Source organism: Phragmites australis, chromosome 6, assembly GCF_958298935.1.
Source record: "Phragmites australis chromosome 6, lpPhrAust1.1, whole genome shotgun sequence".
In the NCBI taxonomy this organism is placed as follows: domain Eukaryota; kingdom Viridiplantae; phylum Streptophyta; class Magnoliopsida; order Poales; family Poaceae; genus Phragmites; species Phragmites australis.
Window position 1 is genome coordinate 4,561,978 of NC_084926.1, and position 19,390 is coordinate 4,581,367.

Sequence of the window (19,390 nt, forward strand, 5' to 3'; positions counted from 1 at the left end):
AGAGAGAGAGAGAGAGAGAGAGAGAGAGAGAGAGAGAGAGAGAGAGAGAGAGAGAGAGAGAGGAACTTGGTGATATAGAGAAGGGCCACCAAATGAACCAACGTGACTCTTGGTGGTGGTTTAAATAGGCATGTCCCAAAATTGATCCTCGTACGGCCTGCATAGCTGATCATTATCATCTGGAATCAAAACAAGAGACATGTAGTTTTTGCATAGCATTGGCAAACAAAGCATATTGTACAACAACAACGCACTACAAATATGGTTTTGTTATTTATTTAATCCATGGTGCAAAGTGCATTTCAATATTTCATAGAACCTCCCCCACTCCCTAGCCTTATTTCTTCGCTATAATTTCAATGCCATGCACAATAAGACATTTCTTCCAATTGCCTCCTCGTCTCCATGAGGCTGACGGACACCTTCACCATCGTCACCTTCATTACAGAACTCACCCATATCTAACTCCATCCGTCAGCCCTTTTTTGAGGGAGCTGTACATGGGCTATAGGAGGAGGTACACAATGATCTCTTCTCCAGAACCTTTGTCTGGTGGCTGGCATCATATGCAGATAATTCTAAGGCACCTCGCCTTCATCCTCATCCTCATTGTCATAGCCTTTGAGGCAAACTTGGCGGTTTGATTTGTTTTCTCCAATGATAATTAGAGCCTCCTGGAGGGGAGAATACAATCCATAGTGTTCATCATCTATCTTGAACACAATATAAGCAGTGTAGGTTGAGTTTTGGGAGAGCATCTTGTTGTCTATCTTGCCACAGATTTCCAACCAGCAAACAACCCGGAGTTTTGCAGCTTCTGAGAACCTATCATCAACACAACATTAAATTTTGCAGCAGAATAAAATTCAAGACCCCATTGTGAACAAGATACATAATAGAGTTTTGCATTGTTCATGTAAAGTGTTGTTCCTATGCTGAATTCAATTTACTAAATCAAAGTTAAGACACATGATAGAGTTTTACATTGTTTATGTAAAGTGTCGTTCCTATGCTGAATTCAGTTTACGAAATCAAAGTTGAAAGGCCATGTACTTTTGCTCTTGAAAGCAAGGAAAAGAAAAGAACAGCATTTGATCATGTGCATGTGGGAAGCACCATGGACAAAGGTAGAATTACAATTTCCAAATTAAAATGATCTAAACTTAGGACTCTTGACATCATCATCAAACCGCTGTGATTGTTCTAATACAATAGTAACTTGAAACCATAATAAATTCCTTATTCTATGTTTTCTATTCAGAGAGTAACTGCATCTACCATCCCACCATACACAATTGCAAGTTGCAACTTTATAAGCTTTCTATCTAGTTGAATTGCAATTGGATGCAGTAGCCCAAAGGCATTAAACAACAATCAAATATTGTTCACATTCACATCCGAGTTAGAGAGCGAGACATAAGAAAGGCTTGGCGAACCTTGAGTCGGTGAGAGGGACCCAGTGCTAGTACTATGGTGTATCGCCCCAGACGATGCACAACACCCTTGTCAACAACATGTAGCACTTGGCGCCGGTCTCTCTGTCCAACCACATGCTCTGAACACCAACACTACCGGTCAATCGATCGATTGAGCAGCCTGCACTGCAGAATAGAAAATGGAAATAGAAGCACTCTTCTAGTACTATTTACTCTCTTTTGAACCATGTATACAGTATACCCGATCACCTCACAACTTCAATTGCTACCAAAGAAATAGGTTAAAAGCCATTGAAACATGGACAATCAAGTTCAGTATGTGCCACAGCCCATCGAGCGAATATAGCACCAGGGTGTCCAATAATCCAAAGCTAAATTTCAATACCATTGCCTCCTACATGCACGTGCAGGAGGTGTTGACATCGTTAGGCGCGACCCTAGCGATCCACTCGGCGAGGCTCCTCTTGAGCTCGCCTGGTTGACGTAGGTGAGCTCGTACATGCTGCAGAGGTTGACCACCACCGTCTCGTTGAGCGCCATTGTGGGTACCCTCTCAAGCGCACCCTCGAGCACCTTGGTGGTGTCGCCAGATCCCGCGTGTACATGAGGCACAACACCTTGTTTTTGAGGGCCACGATGTCTGCGGAGTCCACCTCGATGCAATGCTCGTACTTCCACATCGCCGCCATGAAGTCCTTGGCCACGATGCACTCGAGTGCGCGGTTTCGCACGAGGAGGTTGGCGTACCGTGCGGGGTCGGCGACGACAGCGGCCACGGACTCCACGTGGCGGAAGGCGGCAGAGGCGGCAACGAGGTTGCCGATCTGGAGGTGCGCGTATGCTAGGCGGGAGAGGAGGATTGGGTCGCTCGTGTTGCAGGTGGTGATGTTGACGAGGAGCGCGAGGGCGACGTTGAACTCGTGGTGGGCTAGGTGGTCGGTGGCAAGGAGGGACACGACGAGGGCATCGTGGTGGCACCACTCGGGGTGTTCAGCGTTGGAGGGTGGAGGACAAGGAGCCAGGCCTCACGGGTGCTCTGCGCAACGCCATTGGATCGGGGAGGGAGAGAGCGAGCGGGGAGGAGGAGACGTCGCTTGGGGAGGGGATCGGGGGAGGGGAGACGTGGGGCGGTTACGAAGATCGGTGGAGGAACCGAAGGGGAAGCTAGCGACGTGCAGAGATGGGAGCAGATGGACCACCTGTCTGAGCTCAGAGGAGGGGTGGCAGGACATACTATCTGGTGCAGAAAATACTATGTATTTTTTAAGTACTAGAGATAAAGATAATTTTAGTGAATATTTTTGTTGCAAACTATATGGTAACAAATTATGTGAAGGCTTTAATATAAAGTTTATACGTAAATTGCTAATACATGTAAACGCTTCTAAAACCTATACAATATGGATCTCTAAAACCTGTATAATATGGATCTCATTTTGTTAAGCCGGTTGAAACAACACAATGGTGATACAGACGGACACTCGATGAAAAGATACGATGATTCAAAACAAATACAATAAACTTTTTTGCAGTGACGTCATTATGAAAGTGGCATGCGTTGTCATTTTGTAATTAAGGTGGCCACTGGACACTCAGCAGTACAAAACTTCACGAGACGAGCGGAGAGAGGGTGGCGCGATCCGTGGTCGCGTGTTAACTTTGTCCAAATTCATTGCCTTCCTTGTCACTAGCATTTCTCGTGATCCCTGCCACTGTATTGCCTCAAGCGAGCCAGTTTTAGTCTCCAGGTTGCTGTGTCCCACTCACCTAATGTCATCTAATCTGTCGAGAATTTTTTTTAAACAGAGTACCTGCCATTTGAAACGTAGAATTTGCTTGCAAACATGAATATTCAAGGCATAACCACTAGAACGTTTCGCTTTACTAGAATCAAACTGACAGCCTCGTTTCGACAGTTGGCCTGGAATCGCCAATCAGTATTCAAAACGATGGTCATTCCATCGACGATCAAATCAAGCCATCAGACACAAAAAAAAGAAAAGCAATGCGTTATCCCTCTCTTTCTCCATCCACCACGAAACTTGCTCGCCAAAGCGGACAGCATCATCTCGGCAAGTAGCTCACCGAACCGCAGCCTCCCCGCAGCGTCTGCTACGTCGAATGACTGAAGCCGGCAATGATTCCAGAGGCACAAGCGAGGCATTTCTTTTCAGTTCACCGCATAAGAAATTATTCTCCACTTGCCTGAAAAGTTTCAGTTTTTCTCTTCGTCGGATGCAACTACTCTGCTGGATCACTTTTTTTCTTTCTTTTGACACGCTGCTGGATCGTACTTGACAGCAAGGAAGGCAGCTCCCATCTCAGTAGAGACAAAGGTAATTGCAGAGATGTTTGTGCGCAGATGAACAAATTATTGGCGTATCTGCTGCACACGAAGCCTGCCTGCCACTAAAAAACATGCAGATCTGCACAAAGTCTCCTGTTCAAGACAGAGACAAACTGATCTGCAACATGGATGTCAAAAAGGAATTACCAAGGGAAAAGGGAGCAGAGGAGTGCCATATGCATCCAATAATTAGCTCATGGGATAGAATTCATAATTCCTAAATTCAATATCTTTTCTGAAGGCGCAGGACGTTGGATTCTATAATACGAGAGAGGTGGGTTATGAGAACACAATAGACATATGAGTTTTATCGCTGCTAACAACTTTTGATATATTTAGAAAGTATCTAAATCATACTCTAGGGGTCAGACCATATATAGGCATCAAGCCAACTCACTGTTACAAACCGGCATATTCACCTAACATTATCCCCCTAAGCCCTATGTATTTGCTTAACTTTAATTTAGACTATTCAAGTCCTAGCTCTAAGCTCCTGAAATCAAACTCGCTCTAATGTCTTTGTTAAGATATCTACGAGCTGATCCTTAGTGTCAATGAAGTTTGCACCGATACTCCTGTTGTCTAAGCACTTCCTGATGTAATGGTAGCGCACATTGATGTGGTTGCTGCACTCATGGAGCACAAAGTTTTTGCTCACTGCTAGAGATGATTGGTTGTCAACCTTGAGCTCTACGGTGTCGGCAGGTTTCTCCTTGAACTCATCGAGCAATCGAGCCAGCCACACACCTTGTGTAGTTGCAGTGGTGGCGGTGACATACTCTGTTTCACGAGACGACAGGGCCACAACTCTTTGTTTAAGAGAATGCTAACTCACTAGGCTGTCGCCATAGAAGAACAGAGCGTCAGAAGTACTCTTCTGCGTATCAATGTCACCGGCAAGGTCGCTGTCGCTGTAGCCAACCAGCCATCCCTCCTCTGCTTTCCCATAGTGACATCCATAGTTGATCGTCCCAGCAACATAGCGTGGGATCCTCTTCACGACCGTCATTTGCTCCTGAGTTGGGTGTTCCATGAAGCGGCTCACAAACCCGACGCTAGAGACGAGATCCGGCCACGTGTCAACGAGGTAATGGAGGCTTTCGACAAGCCTCCTGTACTCTATCACGTCCACTTGAAAGGATAATGATGTCGCCTAGAGGGGGGTGAGTAGGTGTTCATACAAAATTAAAACTCAGCAGCAGATTATACAGAATCTGGAACTTTCAAGTTCAATTCAAAACTTCCGGGTTCTGAGCTTTGCAGCGGAATATACAGAATCCAGAACTTTCGGGTTCAGTTCAGAACTTAAAACATCGAGTTCAACTAGTGCTCTAACACCCTAACAAAATATGACGATATCAATCCTAGGATGATAGACAAGCACAACAATTCTAGGTAAGATATGCAAGAGAGCTTAAGAATTAATAACACGAATATAGATACAAACATGCAATTTAATTCTACACAAGATATAAAAAAGAGATAGAATAAATTGCAAGCAAGCATATAACAAATAAGTACAAATGTAAAGAAGACAAGGAGATACTTGATTTGTTTACTGAAGTTCGTACACCTCCATTTGAGGCTCCTATGCCTCCGTTGAGGGACTTGGTCACACTTGAGCCGGGTCTCTTTCAATCCTTTTCCTCACCAAGCTTGGTCACATTTGAGCTTGGGCTTTCACTCTTGATTTCTTCCCTTGCGGAGGCGAAATCCAAACCTTAACAAACTTTTACGGCACACCACAACCTTAGGTGCTCACTGGCGAGGCCTAGCCGCCTAGGAGCTCCAAGCTCCAAGAGTAACAAACTCCTGAACACACACACGATCAACACCAAGTGCTCAAACACACGCAACCTATGCAGCAAACCGTGGGCTACCAAACCACCACACCCTCTCACACCTCTCTCTATTCACTAAGCCACCAAGGCTTGATTCTCACCAAATCTTATTAGATAGGGAGAGGAAACACTCAAAGGTGGAACACCAAGTTCACAACACCTCACACCACCAGCATAAAGCCAGCTCAAAAAGCCTTCTCCATGCTAGGAGGGAAGCGGTATTTATACCCCACTCTCCAAAACTAGCTGCTGGACAGATTCTATATAACCCAGAACTTCTGGGTTCAACCCGAAACTACCGGATCAAGAATCCTAACTGTCAGAAAACTAGCTATTATAGCACTTTGGCCTAACTCGGAACTTCCGGGTTGCACAAGACCATAGTAACAGAGGATCCCATTCGGAAACCACCCGGAACATCCAGTCCACCTAGAACTTCCAGACCAATCCGGAACTTCTGGGCTTCCTCATAAAACCCAAACCGAGCACCCCTTCTCAGAGCACATCTGAAGGTTCCGGATACCCAAAACTTCCGGATCCACCCAGAACTTTCGAGTTCAGCAAAACCGACCCTCTGATAGTCCGATTTCGGCGATTTTGGACTCTATAGAAAGCTTATTCAGAGGGCTACACATCCCTACTAAAATCATGATCTCAAACACATAGGATCAAACTAGGAACACTCTAAAACCCAATTCAAACACTTCCACACTTTCGGCACCGGACTCCTAAAGCGAACTCTCAACAAAAAAAACCTATCCCGCACTAAGCACTTGGTTTGAGCACTCGACACAACAATCGAGCAATGGTTTCGGCAGTCCCTCTTGATAGTGCGGTATACCTATAATCTGGTCTCCCATTAAACTTCTTGAGACCAGCAAAACTAGAAAACATATTCTAGTTATACCTTTGCCTTGAGCAATCCCCATCGGACTTGACGAACACATCGTCCTAGTTACGATGCTTCTCGTAGTTCTTCAAGGCTTGCCATCAACTCTTCATTTGAGCTTGATGGTGGTGTTCATCCTCGCTTCCCTTCTTGATCTTATTTTGATCTTCCGAAAGCTATATGAAGTTTACTTGATTGCTTCCTATACAACAAGTATGGAAGACTTCTCTTTTCACATCATCTTCATCTTTTCTTAATTCTTCATATGATTGGTGCGAATCATCCATAGCTTTCCATGACATCGCAAGGTCTATTGGCGCAAAACCTTCATTCACCATTCACCACCGTATTGGTCCTTCAGCGCCAAGCTATTTACTTGCACTTCACCACTGGATAGTCTATCGCACCCGAGTATTTACAAAAATTCGTCCCCTTTTACCGTTGGCCTAAACTTGCAACGAAAAATAAACTAATGGATTTTACACAAGTGAAAATCCTAAATATGTTAGGCTCGACTAGTGCACAAACACCCTAAATAAGTGTGAAAGTTACAATCATGGGGTCACAAAGATTATTCAAAACTAGCAAAAGGTATGTAAGAAAACTCTAGTTGAAAATCCTGAAAATATTGTTCATCTTCAATCCAGAACCAAATGAAATCGTGTGTTCCAAATGATGATTTCATGTAGATCCTACAATCAATTTCACACAAGCAAGTAGATCGAACAATATGCATAAATGTTAAGCAAGAACTCAATAACAAGGAAACAAGAGAGAAGACACGCGATTTGTTTCCCAAAGTTCGAACACCTCCACTAGAGGTTCCTACGTCTCTGTTGAGGGGCTCGATCACACTTGAGCCAGGTCTATTTCAACCATTTTCCTCTCCAAGCTCAGTCACACTTGAGCTTAGCTTTCACTCTTGATTTCTTCCCTTGCAGAGGCAAAATTGAAGCCTTCACAAACTTTCTGAGGCACACCACAACCTTGGGTGCTCGCCGGCGATGCCTAGCCGCCTAGAGGATTGAATCTCCAAGAGTAACAAACGCTTCGCGAACTTCTTACCGATGAACTCGAGTACTCAAGAATGGAGTTTAGCTCACTTTCACTCAATCTTCTAATCTCTCAACCCAACTCACATTTCTTCTCAAATCTCATACTAAAATGGAGTGGGGAGACCTCAAATGGCTTTGCCTTTGGAGTATTTCGTGGGAGCACTAGCAAAACCCAAATGAGGGGGTATTTATACCCAACCTCCAAAAACTAGCCGTTATGCCCAAAAGTCAGTTCAACTTGGAACTTTCGGGTTCCACGAGCTACACCCAACAAAGGATCCCAACCCGGAACTTTCGGGTTAACCCGAAACTTTCGGGTAGACTAAAAAAGCACAAACTGAGCACCCTGACTCGGAATTCATCTGGAACTTCCGGCTAACCCGGAACTTTTGAGTTAACATGGAACTTCCAGATTCAGCACAGTCGACCCTTTGAAAAATAGCGATAACTTTTGACTCCAATATCCGATTTTGACAATTTTGTACTCTACGAAAAGCTTATTCAGAGGGCTACACATCCTAACTGAAATCTCATATACATAGGATCAAACTAGGAACACTCTAAAACCCAATTCAAACATGTCCATACTTTCTGCACCGAACTTCTAAAGCGAACTCTCACTTTGGGTTGGTTAAAAACTCTTGAGCACTGAGACACAATAATTAGCTATATGTTGCATCCCTCTTAATAGTGCGACATACCTGTACTTGAATTCAAATGTAAAATTCGTTTGAACCAATTTGAGCATTTGAATACCTTCAAATACTGCTTCTTTCTTTCAAATCTTGAGGGTTGCCAACTTTCATATAATCTTCACTCCATCTCTTCTTGATTCTTCATATGATTGATGCAAATTACTCATAGCTTCACATGACCTCACACGGTCCATTGGCTCAAAGCCTTCACTCGCTCTTCACCATCGTCTTGTACTTCGACGCCAAGCCATTTGCTTGCCCTTCACCACCGGATGGTCCATCGCAACCGAGTCTTGCTTGTCCTTCACCGTCTTGCCATAGAAAACCATTTTGTATTCGACATCTTCAATAAATTCACTTTATTATATACGGAGTCCAATCTTATTCTTCACTCTTGGCATATAGAATATCTCAATTCAACTCATGTCTTCTTAAAAGAACCTAACCCCAACTCACTCTCAAGCACAAAGCACATGAGTTAGTTCATAAAACTTAATTGATAACTTTATACCTTTAGTCACTTAGTCTCCACAAGTGACTTAGCCTTAATGCTCATTATCAATCTTCTTTGAGATTCTCCTTCCGAGCATCACTTAGAGCTCATTCAACTTGATGCATATCCTTTCTCCATGCATCACCTATAGAACAACCTACTAACAATTCTCATCATCATTGTTAGTCCATAGGTATTATCATTAATTACTGAAACCACACATAAGGGCTAGATACACTTTCATGTCGAGCTTTAAGTTCCATGCGCGTGGTGCTTGTCGTAGGCCGTAGAGCATCTTCCATAGCTACATGACCTTGTGCTCTTCTGTGGCGATTACAAATCCCGGCGGTTGCGCAACATACACTTCCTACTTCAATTCGCCGTTGAGAAAGGTCAATTTCACATCCTGAAGGATCGAGATGTCACCTAGAGGGGGGTGAATAGGAGTTCCTAAAAAATTAAAACTTCGTTGCGGATTAAATAGAATCCGGAACCTACAGGTTCAATACGAAACTTCTAGCCTTATCTGGAAGTTCCGTGCTCAACCCGGATGATCAAGTAATAGAGCATGAAACATGGATTAAACTACACTTATGCAAATATACTTGAATCTAAGTATTACCACGGATCACCAATGATGTTTCCAAGCCTTTTCATAAAGCACCAGTAGCAATAAACTCGCCAACAAGTAGATCAGGGCAAATCACCCACAAGTCAACACGCACAATAGCGAACACAAGAATAACACAAGTAAGCAAAGGAGACAAGTGATTTGTTTCCTGAAGTTTGGATCCAAGGATCCTACATCTCCATTGAGGAGATTACAAAGAGCTAGGTCTCTTTCAACCCTTTCCCTCACCGAGCGATCACGAAGATCGAGCTCGGAGCTTACTCAATATCCTCTTCTCTTGTGAAGGTAAGGAGGGCCTTCACAAACTTTCTTGCGGCACACCACAAGCTTGGGTGCTCACAAGCGATGCCTAACCGTCTAGGAGGATGAACCTCCAAGAGTAACAAATGCAAAATCAACCAGCTTGATGATGAACCAAGTGCTCAAAAGTTGGAGATGAAGCTCACTAGCTCTCACACTTGCAATCCCTCACTCCACTCTCAAATCCTTGTAAGAATTGAAGCTTAGGTGAGTGGGTAGAGCTCTAGAGGGATTTCAATGCTTTTGTCTCAAGTTTGGTCGGCACTAAATGAGTGGATGGGGTGATGGGCTATTTATACCCAACTCCCAAAATCTGATCGTTACAGTGTATTCTAGCCTAACCCGAAACTTCTGGATAGAACCTAGAACTTTCGGGTTAGCATGAGGCTTTAGCAACCGAGGACCCCAACTCGGAACTCCATCCGGAGGGTCCAGTTCAATTCACCAGAATCTAGAGGTTTTGGATCCATCCGGAACTTTCAAGTTAAACTAAAAAACTCAAACCGAGCACCCCTGCCCGGAGCCCATCCGGAGGTTCCAGCTACCCAGAACTTCCGGATTGCACCCGGAGAAGTGTCGCTGGACGCCGCGATCCATGCAGTGGCGTGTGAATTCACCATCATTGTCGGTGCGAAGGACGCGAAGCTTCTGACCACTCTCCACCTCCACCTCCACCTTGATCACCACCACCTCGTTGCTCTTCGCAGCCAGGAGTGTCAGCCACATATAGCGGCTAGCGTCGTCCACCATCAGCAGGAAGAAGTGTCGTCTACCTAGTGTCACCGGTGTGATGGGACCGCAAAGATCTCCATGGACGAGGTCGAGACGCTCTTTCGCCTGATACTTGACCTGTGACGGGAACAAAGCTCGACGGTGCTTGGTGGTGACACATGTGTCACACAACTGCTCGACGTGCTCCAGCCACGGCAAGCCTCACACCATCTCATGGCGCGCCAACCGCCGGAGTGTGTTAAGGCTTATGTGGCCGTAGCGCGCATGCCACCGCCAAGAGTTCTTATCGTGGCGTGCCGTGAGATAGATGGGACAGGAAACATTGAGGTGTTGGATGTACAGTCAGTTGCGCCCGCGATGAACTTTGGTGAGGAGGCGGCACTGGCGGTCTCAGATCTGCAAGATACCATCCTCGATTAGCACCTTGGAGCTACCCTCGTCCAGCTGGCCCACGCTGATGATGCTGTTCTTTAGCTGTGGGATGAAGTAGACACCAAGGCGCTCTTCGTTCTTCCCAGTGAATAGGAAGGTGCCACAGCCCCGAATGTTGACCACCGAGCCATCTCTAAAATGGACGGAGCCCACCACACCTCGATCGAGCTTCGCGAAGACATCGTGGCCACTCGTCATGTGATTGGTGGTGCTGGTGTTGAAGTATCAGCCCTCCAGGTGGTTGTCGTCATCGCTGGCACCAAGGTGGACTTGCGCGCTCGGCTCGTCGAGGTGGGCGTGGCTTGGCGGTGGATCCTGCGCGTCACTGAGAGCACACACCTGCGCCATCAGGATCATAGGCTTGTCTTCTTCATCCTCACTCTGGGCTAAATAAGCTTGCTCCTTCTTGGACGATCAACAGTGCTTGGCCCAGTGGCCATAACAGCCACAATTGTGGCACTTCTCATGGGAGAGATCGTGCACGACCTCCTTGCTATCAAAGCCGCCTCCCCCTTTCTTCTGCAGTGTGCGTGCACGGTGACTGGCATTGCCGCTGACCGAGGACCCTTCGCCCTACTTTCACTCTTTCATGCGTGTGAGCCATTGCTCCTCGATGAGGAGGAGCTTTCCGTCGATGGTAGGGATTCTTCTGGATCGAGATGATCCTTCACCGCATTTATCCTCCTAATCACTTTCCTCCAGCATGAGCATCGAGAGATCGAGAATAGTCTCAATGGATAGAGCAATATGTGAAAATCTTTTTGGGACTACTCGAAGATATTTTTCTACCACATTGTGTTCTTCCGTCATTTCTTCGAGCATGGTGAGGTTGGTAACGAAGCCGGGGAGATGCATCATGAAATCGTCGATTGTCTCGCCGTCATGGAATGAAATTTCCTCGAATTCCTTCCGCGGTTGTTGCGCCGAGGCCTTGCAGACATGATTGTGGCCGACATACATCGATTTGATGGCGTTCCAAGCCTGCTTGGTGCTCATTTTGATAGCGATCATGTCGATCATCTCCTGGGGCATGGTGCGGAGGATGGCCTCCAGCGCCATACGGTCTCCCTAGAAATCCACATCACCAAACACCACTACGTCCCAGAGGCCACGAGCCTACAACATGACCTTCATGAGTAGGCTCCAGTCGGCGTAGTTGCTCTGTGTGAGGATCGGGTACGATGCGCCGCCAAACTCCTTGACCACATGATGGATGATCACATCGCGTCCACCGATGTCTCGATGTCGCAATCATCTTGTCGGTGACGATGGGGAGCTACGGCAGTTGAAGTGCCTCCGAGGACTCAGAGCCACACCACTCATAGGAGCCGACATCGTCGAGACCGATCAACCATGGCTCTGGTACCAATTGTTGGATTCAATCCTGCAAGAGGTGGTTTGTAAGAACACACAGACAAGCACATACTGGACACATGTGTTTTGTCACTGCTAACAGCTTCTGATGTATTTAGAAAGCATCTAAATCATACTCTAGGGAGGTCAGCCCATATATATAGGCACCAAGCCGACTTACTGCCACATATATAGGTGGGTTGTAAGAACACATACGCGAGCGCATGCTGGACACAGAAGTTTGTTGCTACAGTAACTAACATATTGTTGCTGTAGTAACCAACATACTGTTACAAGCCGTCATGCTGTTGCTATAGTACCAACAGCAAAAAAAAAAGAGATTAAACTACACACAAGTATTACACTAACACAGGATCAGATTCTAAATTCCTCATTAAATATATGGAGACTGATTGGTTATTACTGGTACTTTACAAGTGCTTTTGGGGCGTTTTTGGTTGGAGGCCCCAGCCAACCAAGCCAAATTTTGGTTGGAGGCCCCAGCCAACCAAGCTAAATTTTGGTTGTGCCCAAAAATTTCGTCTCTATTTAGTTGGAGGCTAAAATTTTGACCGGTCAAGTTAAATTATGACGGGCCAAAATTTTTGTATAGTTTAGCTAGGCAAAACTCGGACGGTCAAAACATTCATTCTAATTTTGGCCGGTTAAATTTTAACTTGGTCGCAAATCAAACGAATGCCAAATTTTGACCCCCCAAAACGAGACCAAATTTTTGACAGGACCAAAATTTGGCTTAGCCGGCCGGCGCCTAAAACCAAACACGCTCTTAGATTCCTCAAAACGGGCAAGTGACGCGTTTCTAGCAGCAAATAATTTGCAAATCAAACTGGAACTAGGTGACGATGCCTTGAGGGCTAAAGAAAAAGTGAGGGTGTCGTGATACAGACGCATTTGCACTATTATACTAGCATCAATCAGCAGGTGTTCTTACCTGTTAATCAGGTAGGTAGAGAGGTCCTCCCAAAAAACAATATGAGCCGGTTTGTAGCTTATCCATTGCTTCTGGTAACCTTCTTCCCGTGATTTTTTTAAAAATTCTTTTTTCATCTTATTTCAATTGCGTGTTGGCATGCTGTACATTTAGCCTGTCACATCGAGCAATAAGATTCCTGAATATTTTTCAACAATGATGAAATAATGATTCAGTAACAGAGATAAGACTTGGAGGTTTTGGAAATAGACACCTAGAATTAATTGATATTTGCCTCGAATGATTCTTCATACTTTGCTTGCAATGCATCCCTGAGCTCTATCATTGTTTGCGGAGGCGAAAGCAGTAGCAGCTAGCTCCACTATACGACACTTCGGTGGTCTCTGACTGCCACTGAAAAACTTCTCCTTTCTACTTGTGAAACTATGGAAACTGAAATTGCTTTTCATCATTTTTTTATAGCAAATAAATTGCAGGTTTACAATATTAAATGACAATTTTGTCCTACACACATGAGTTATCTTATCGCGAGCTTGAATTTTCTACAGCATCTGTAAGCTGTAACAAGTAACGGGCACTCGATTTCCTTCATTGCCTTCTTGCTTATGTTGCTAGCACTACTATTTACAAAACGCGTCATTCAATTCAAGAATAGTTGGGGCGACAGGTGTAGGATTCATCAGTTCCATCAGGCCAGGAGGACCTTTGCCAATCATTTGCGTTCTGTACAATTATGTGTTATCTGTCCTCATAATGCCCTTTTTTTTAGAATCGGAACATATCTTACCAGCACCAGCTTCTGTATGCCGTTTAGTCATTTATTTTACCAGTGTGGTTAGCAAATCATAATCTTCCTCTTGGCTGATGTTTAGCTGGTGCACCTCGGCTGGCTCTTCAGTCCTAGAAATGCATTCACTTGCAGTGTTTCTGACTGTACTAGTTCTGAAAATGCCGACAGCCTGAGTAAGAAGCAACGATAAAATTAAAATGCTTTACAAAACATGATTCGCAATTGAGCTTTTCGCCTTAGAATTAATCTGGACGCCGTATTCTTTTTGACTGGTACCCATTTTGCATGTGCCTGTGACTCGGTGTCGATGATTGACTGGAAAACTGAACGGAATATATGTTGAGCTGTTTTGGTTGGTGCACAAGTACATCGCGTGATCATCAAATCATCCGAAAAATCCAAAATTAGATAACATATATGAGCATATTTATCGAAATAGATAATATATTATTGTATTTACAATTTTAGTATTCATATTCGGTATATTATTTAAAAAATAAAATTTCGATACACCGTACGCCGAAAAATCGCGGGTCCGATCATATTCAAATATGACACTGTAGCCCATATTCGACACACCGTGTGCCAAATATGAATCGTATTCGGTATACCATATGCCGAATATGAATTACAGTGCCGTATTCGACACACGGTATGCTGAATATGGACTTTGCACGCTATCGGAGACCGCACGGCAGGCAAAGATCATATTAGGCACACCGTGTGCCGAATACGGCACTGTAGCCCATATTCAGCACACTGTGTGTCGAAAATGGTTGATATTTGACACACGGTGTGCCGAATACCGGTTTTTCGATGTACGGTGTACTGAAAATCCTTTTTCGGTAAATGATACGTTGAATACATATGCTAAATTTATAAATACAACAACATATTATCTATTTCAGTAAATACGCTCATATATGGTATCTAATTTTGAATTTTTGCCTCAAATGGCCACATTCTAGTTGTGTCGGTTGCCTAGAATACCATCCAACCATCGCAGGCCAGCTAATCATAATTCCTAAGTGGAATGCAGAAGTTGATTGGCCTTGGCCAGGGGATATATACTACTCCTACTCATGCTGAAGAACATGAGGAATTCGGATCAGGAGACGCGTCGCGGTTCTGGAGATAAGAAGAGTTGTATTCCATACTTTTACACCAGCTGTCCTGTGACAAGGACGATCATTTCGTTTTGATGAAGAAGGATGTATATGGTCATGGGATGTCGATGATGTCCAGCGTGGGTGCAACGTGCGGTGGGGTGGCAGAGGGCTTCGGGCGAAAGCCTGCTCTGCTTCTGTCGGCGTGGGCAATGGCGACACTCTTGAGCGTCGTTTTTCTCCTATTAGCTCCTGCCATTTTCCCTACGGTCAGAGAACCACTTGTTGTCCGTGCCTCTGCGAGCGCCGGCAAGGAAGCCATACCTCAGCAGCACTGCGCCATGATCCTCGCCATCGGAATCTTGATTGCCGCGTGCTCTCTCAGTGTGCCACCGTGGATCTGCTCGACGGAGCCACATGCAACCTAGGTCGCACATGTCGGTCGACGAGTAGACCCACGGCGGCTCTCCAACTCCGGCAACAGCGTCTCGCCTCACTCTCTCTCTCGTCTTGCTCGACGGATCGATCTGAGTCACTAGATAAATTTAAGATATTTAAGGTTCGATGAAAATCAACACAATTTAAAGATTATAGTAGTAAGATCAGATCGTAGGGGAGAATATTATGGAAAACATAATCTTTATGGCCAAATTCTTGGAACTTTTGCTAAGTATCTTCGGAAAAATAGCATAGTAACCTAATATTTAACAACGGATGAACCTTAGCAAAATGGAGTGGCTGAAAGACTTAACCGTACTCTTATAGATATGGTATGAAGTATGCTAAGTTATTCCAGTCTGCCGATTAATTTATGGATGAAAGCTTTAAAGACAGCCACACATATACTTAATCGGGTTTTCAGTAAATTAGTACTTAAGACACCTTATGAATTATGGACTGGGAGGAAACCGACCTTAAATTATTTACATGTGTGGGGCGCCCTGCTGAAGCTAAAGTTTTCAATTCAAGTATGGAGAAATTAGACCCTAAAACTATCAGTTGCTATTTTATTGGTTACCCTGACAGATCAAAGGATTATCGATTTTATTGTCCAATAAGTTCACTAAGTTTGTTGAGATAAGACATGATGTATTCTTGGAAAGCGATGAGATTGGGGGGAGCACCGAGCCCAGGAAAATAAATCTTGAGGAAAAACGGGTCTATGTTCCGTCACCTATTTTCCAAGAGACTTTTTTCATGTGCCTTCGATGGTTGCACCTTCAATTGAAAATATTGTTGATACACCTCCAATTAAGGTGGTTGTACTTTCAATAGATAACATTGTTGTTGTAACTCCAATTGAGAACTTTGTAATTTCCAATACAACACCTAATAAAGAGCCTCAACAACCCCTTGTAGTAACTAATGGACCTATTAGAAGATCTCAACGGGAAAGAAGATCAGCCATCACGAGCGACTATGCTGTTTACAATAGTGAGGATGCGAATGACACAGGGAAGTTTGATGATCCTACCTCATATAAGGAAGTCATGAAAAGTGAACATTCATCTAAGTGACTTAATACCATGAAGGATGAAATAAAGTCTATGAGTATTAACGATATGTAGGACTTAGTAGAGATTTCTGATGGAGTTAAAATAGTAGGCTGTAAATGGGTCTACAAAACCAAATACGACTCTAAAGGAAATATCAAAAAGTTCAAAGCAAGGCTCGTAGCAAAGTGCTTCACACAAAGACAAGGCATTGATTATAATGAAACCTTCTCTCCTGTCTCAACTAAAGATTCATTTAGATTAATTATGACGCTTGTAGCTTATTATAATTTAGAGTTGCATCAGATGGATGTTAAAACTGCATTCTTTAATGGTAACTTGCATGAAAGTATTTACATGGCTCGACCAGAAGGTTTTGTTGTGGAAGGCAAGTAACTTATGAGATGTCGACTTAAGAAATCTATTTATTGGTTAAAGCAAGCGTCTAGATTTTAAGTGTGATAAAATAATAAGAAAAATTGATTTTAAGGAAAATGATGTGGACAATTGCATATATGTTAAGTTTAGGAGGAGCAAGTTCACTATCTTAGTTCTCTATGTGGATGACATCTTATTGGCCAGCAGCGATAAGGACATGTTGTATGGGACCAGAAGATTTCTTTCTACTAATTTTGATATGAAGGATCCCAGTGAAGCCTCTTATATTCTGGGCATTGAAATTAATCGAGATAGGTCCAAAGGAGTAATAGGACTATCACAAAAGGTATACATAGACAAAGTACTGAAGAAATACAACATGCATAAGTGTTCTACCTCACCTGCTCCAATTGTTAAGGGTGATAAGTTTGGGACATTCCAATATTCGAGGAACCAATATGAAGCTGATCAGATGAAGACAGTTCCTTACGCTTCTGCTGTCGAAAGCGTTATGTATGCTCAAGTTTGCACACGCCCTTAGCCTTTGTAACTGGGATGCTTGACAGATATTAGTCTAATCCAGGACCAGACCATTGGAAAGGAGTTAAGAAAGTTTACGTTATATGCAAGGCACTAAGCACTTCACGCTCACATATAGAAAATCTGATAATTTTGAAGTTGTGGGTTATTCGAACGTAAACTTTGCGAGGTGTATAGATACTAAGAAATCCACGTCAGGTTACATATGCACCCTCACTGGAGGAGTTATCTCATGAAAAAGCTCCAAACAGACACTTACTGCATCGTCGACAATGCAGGATGAGTTTGTGGCACATTATGAGGCTACAGGGCAGGTTGTATAGCTTAAGAACTTTATTCCCGGACTTAGAGTGGCCGATAGCATTGCTAAACCACTTAAGTTATACTGCGATAATGAACCCGCAGTTTTCTATGCAAGTAACAACAAGTCAAGTGGTGCTGTCAAACACATTGACATTAAATATCACGTTACGAAAGATAGAATCCAGGATCAAACAATTAATATCGAGCATATAAGTATTAAGTCAATGCTCGCGGATCTGCTAACTAAAAACTTACCACACAATATTTTTAGAGGTCATGTTGCCGGTATAGGATTATTGGAAAGGTTTTGATTATTGAATTAGAGGACCATAAAGCAAACCAACTCCCATTAAGTATAAAGTTTTTCCATATAAAAATAGAATAGTGCACTATAGATACTCGAGTTTCAGTGGACTTCATTTGCTACTGTAACGCATTGCTTTGGTGTACTGTTATATTGATAATGGGCTTATAAGGTTAGCCTTACGATCAAGGGAAGAATATTGGTGTTGTGATCTCGGGCTAACCATGTCCGAAACTAATTGAAGTTTGACTCCACCATGCGCCCTGATCAGGGGCCCTAACCGACTTTGGTTTTGGTCCCATATAAATAGAGGGGGTGAGACAACACCTTGACGATCCAACGATCTTTAGGAAAACCTCTCACCCCCACAACCCTAATACACTGATAACCTCAGCGTTGGTGCTCACGGGAAGATCACTCCACCTCCGGCGACGTCGATTGGCCATCATCGTCACCTCGACCTCCTCTGCATCAAGCGCACTGATCCCTGTCACGGCCCTACATCAACCTACACCAAGACCCGATTACTTCTATATCAAGTTACAGTAACAGATCCCAAATCCTGCTCTAAGTCACGATGTTCATGCATTAGGTAATGCAATTACGTCTAACAAATTGTTGTGGTACCCCTGCTTCCCCACCCTCAAAGGGTTCTCTGGGTGAAAACCCATATCTGACTTACCGGATCAGGCAACGACGACGTCTTCTATGTCGTGTCCTTCTTTGAGGCGGTGTCTTGGAGTTCCTGTCTCGTGCTAGATGACCGTTGGTATGGGTCCAACATTGCTTAGTTTGGCGGCAACGATAACACCACCCGGTGAAGTTGGAACTTCTGTCTGGAGGTGGTGCTGGACCGGCAGCCCTATGTCTACGAACATCGTCACAGCAGGGAGAATTATGCGGGAGTGTTGCAACTAGAAGCGGGCATCTCCCCATGGTTGTCTTGGATCTGGTGACCGCTTGGCGGTGATCCGACTGGGTCACATCGACGAGGCTTTTGTCTCTTTGGAGTTGCGCTCTATGATGGTTCACGGCGGAGGGCCGTGCTGCATTGAAGACGGAGTTGTTGTGTCATCGTGTGCGACTGAAGTTGGTAATGATGATACGCAACAGGTTTATGGGGACCATGCACGTGGGGTGTAATGATGTCGAGCAAGGCTGAGGTCTGCCGTGTTTGAAGTCAAAGTTGTTGTGTCGCTAGTACAACAAGTTTGGCAACGATGACATACGACGGGTTCAGTCGTTTTGTTGGGTGATGGTAGTGTGTTTCCTACTGTGTGTTGTTGTTACTGCTGCTGTTGTTGTTTGGCCAACCGGTCA

General features: G+C 44.2%; 2 pseudogenes; both read right to left on the reverse strand.

The window, feature by feature from the left end:
* Positions 1–337: 337 nt before the first annotated feature.
* On the reverse strand, positions 338–1,552 carry LOC133920797 (F-box protein PP2-B10-like; annotated as a pseudogene).
* Positions 1,553–1,830: 278 nt separating this feature from the next.
* LOC133920798 (uncharacterized) lies at positions 1,831–4,792 on the reverse strand (annotated as a pseudogene).
* Positions 4,793–19,390: the final 14,598 nt, after the last annotated feature.